The sequence below is a fragment of the Miscanthus floridulus genome, chromosome 16 (assembly GCF_019320115.1).
Source record: "Miscanthus floridulus cultivar M001 chromosome 16, ASM1932011v1, whole genome shotgun sequence".
In the NCBI taxonomy this organism is placed as follows: domain Eukaryota; kingdom Viridiplantae; phylum Streptophyta; class Magnoliopsida; order Poales; family Poaceae; genus Miscanthus; species Miscanthus floridulus.
This window is the reverse complement of record NC_089595.1, coordinates 92430041-92433781: the sequence shown is the minus strand read 5'-3', so window position 1 is coordinate 92433781 and position 3741 is coordinate 92430041.

Genomic DNA, 3741 nt, shown 5'->3' with positions numbered 1-3741 from the left:
CCGTCACCCATTGGGAAACTGGTTTCCATGGTATGGAGCTCATACTCGGTCTAAACCTGCTCCGCAGCTAGTGCCACTGATGCGCCATGATGGACGCCATGGAGGGTGATCTCCTAGACATGGACTGGGACATCGTGGAGGCGGGCATTGATGAAGAGGCCACGAGCATTGATGGTCGTCGTAGCCATGTTCGTCGCTAGCTGGAGGTTCTCCAACTGCACCATCAGGGCTGACGATCACAGAAACAAAGAAGACATCAAGACAAAGACAGTGGAAATTAAAATAACAATTTTCTCGGAGTTCATCTTACCCTCCACCATAGCGTTAGACTTGGCCAGTCGCGCCCGAGCAGCGCTGGCCTCTTCCTTGGCGGTGAGGATGGCAGCTTGAGAGGCCCCGAGGTGGATCTTAAGCTGACTGTTCTCCCGAGTTGCCTTGAAATAACGATTTAGAGCCGCCCTCCACTCCCAGAGGAAACGTCGGGCGTCATCGCCATTATAGGAGTCGGAGGAGTCCGACGATGAATTCGGCGCGAAAGCAGCATCAGATGCAGCATTGGAGGGCTCGCCGGCCCTAGGAAGAAGTGGATGAAGGCTATCATTCAGGACGAACCTATAAACAAGTTAGAAGAATTCATTGCTATGAGCAGAAGATGTCGATCTCACCTCATATGACGGAGGCGCTGGCTCATTGGTAGGTTCTCCTCTGGGAGATATTCCATTGTGCGCTTATTGCGGTGATCCTCTCCCACCATGGGTGCTGGTCTAGATCTACGGAGAGGAGGAAGAAAACCGCTATAGGGTTTATGAAGGTAGAGAAGCGCGGAGAACAGAAGCAGTTTCAAGTGTGGATGCGTTTGAGGCCGTAGCCCTCGGCTAGTATTTATAGCCACGGAGACGGGATAGTAGATATCTCGGGACATGCGAAGAGTAACTGCAATTAATAGGAGGTGAAGTGCCACCTCACTAATGCCAAAGAGAATGCGACGTTAATAACTGAGGATGGAAGATTCGAGAGTTTTCTTAGTGGAAGCCATGTTTTTAGATTTAATTCAGTTAAAGTCAGAAGTCTAAAATCGGCTCTTTAGCCGAGATGAGAGATACAATTGATCAACAAAATATATGGTTATCATTGGTTCCAAAATATATGTTACAAATATTGATATGCAGATTACAAGTTTAGAACATTCTGGATTGCTTTCAATGCTTTTAGCCAGATAACATCAACTTCTATGATTTGTTGCTTGTCCTCTTTGGCTGATCCAGAAATGTTCTCAAGGCTACTATGAATGACCTTGCCTTCTTTGACCTTGGTCAGCATCTCTTGTTTCTTCTGCTTGATGGCATTGGGAACTTGAACCAAGTTGGACTTATGGCAATCGATGGCAGCCTTCACACTTTCCAGTTCTTTCTCAAGCTCAACACGCTTAGCTCTCAGCTAATGCAGCTCTAGTTCAATTCTGGAAGAGGAATTCTTCATATTGTCAATCAGTTGCGCTAATTCTTTGGCTTCTTGTTTATTGGAATACTTCTTAGCCATCAAACTTTCATGGTTAGACAGATTTCTCTGAGCCTTTTTCACCTTTGGGGTTTGATCTTCAATGATGGATAAAGGTGTCAAGACTTCGATGAGATCTGGGGACAAATTATCCTTAATGGCTAAGAAGATTCTTTGCATTAGATCTGCATCTTGGACCAAATCGGCTATATCCTTCTCAAGCATTGGCAATATGTCCCTTAGTCAATTTCTGGTCTCTTCTGATAAAACTTCTTTAGAAGAGATGGCTGATGAACTGACTTCATCTTCATCTATATACTCTTCAAGATTGAAAGAATAGCTCAGAACTGGTGAGTTAAGTACCTGCAGGTGGGAAAGAAAAGTTCTGCTAAGAAGTAACAAGTTGTTTGAAAATGAGAAGAATGAGGAGATACAATACCTTTTCTGGGGTAGCTTCTATCTAAGAAGGAACAACCGATGATGCACCAATGATATCTGGTTGAATCGGCTCTGAGCTTTCGATATTGATATCTGCAAATATCAAGAAAGATTTTTCGGATCATGTTTGTTGCAGAAGGATAAAACAAACATATGAATTTCTTACCATCAATTGTTTGCTAGACTAGGGACTTGACAGTCTGGGTGATAGCATCAACAGGGTCATTTTCAATGGGTAGACTGTCAGACTCCTGCTCTTGCGTAAATGTTTCCTTAGGGGGTATATGGCATGATAAATGGTTAGAGAAGAGTAAAAATTGAATAAAAATTAAGAGTTTTGAGGAGATACCTTGGCAACATCAGGAAGTGAAGTGGGAGGACTCTCATCTTCTGCTATCCTAGAAGCATCGGTTGTTTCAACCGAAATTAGCTCCTTTTGAGGATCGGCCGATGAAGGTTTGGTTGGTGCTGATTTAAACACCTGGGACAATAGTTCAGATTGGGATGCAATGGTTGATAACTGTAAGAAAAGAATTATAATTTGAAATTGAATATTATTTTGAGAAGAGGATGAATTGTTTTACCTGAGCAGTTGATGGTCTCGTTCTGTGAAGTCTTTTCCTAGTAATGGTTTTCTAGGTGGACCCTTGGGCTGCCTTGCGTTTTGAAGGTTGACATGTTACAATTGTAGGAGCAGCCTGAGTTTTCATCAGCTTCTTCAGTGTAGGTGCAGTTGATCCCAGTCTTGAGATTGGACATGACGGATAATACTCTATGGCATGCTCTTTTTTGTCCACAATTAGGGGATTGAATTCAGCATCCTACAAGGAAGTTCTGTTAGATAAGTTGACAGAGGGATTTTAGTAGATAATCTTTATAGAAGAAAAAAGAGTTAGCTAGTTACCTCATTGTTGGAAGCAAAATCTTCATCCAGAGCTATGTAGTTAGGATGAACTGACCTGCAGAAGAGGTGGGAGTGCCATTCTTGCCACCAGGAATCATATAGATGAAAAGTGAAGGAGACTCTGGTCCATTCATGCAGATAGAGGGAAGGAAGATTTGATCCTAACTGGAAAACTCTAGAAGCTTCCATTGCCTCACTGATGCCTTCGCTCGGTTTCAGCATATCTTTGAAGAATAGCCGGGGGGCAGTTGACCAAGACCAAACTGATGAGCTATGAAAGAAGTGTTGTAAAATTCATAGGTTGAAAGGTTGTTGGGAAGAAAAGAACCTATGGACATTTTACTGCGGCCATGATGAAATTCGGCTAGAAGAACGCAGGGTTTGATGAAAGAATTAAAGATTACAACTGCCATTTTGTCTGAGCATCTTGATTCAAATCGAAATTTGAATGGAAAGACCAACTCACTGTTCTCATCTTCATCATAGGGTAGCCAGGTTAGAATATCTGCATCAAACCCTCTATAGAACTTCTTGAAAAGGTGGTCAACATCGATAGCAATTGTTATGGCCGATGCAGCTTCACCATAGTTCATACACTGATGGGTTCTTCCTTCTTCGCATTTGTATTCCTCATCAAAGTTGGAGGAGGGAAAACTCAAATTCTGGAGATTTGGCTTCACAATCTTGTGCATATACAAATTCAACCACATTTGTATTAACCACCAAGGGCCGCTGATAGTGAGCACTGCTTCATTCTTTAGTAGCTGAGTGGCCACCTGGTGCATCAAGTGGTAAGTTGATCCCAATAGATACTTTCCAAGAGAAATATCAACGCCTATTGCCAGATGGTCTGCCATGAGTTTATGATTGTAAGTCGGACCATAAGATGACCCATAGAAGAT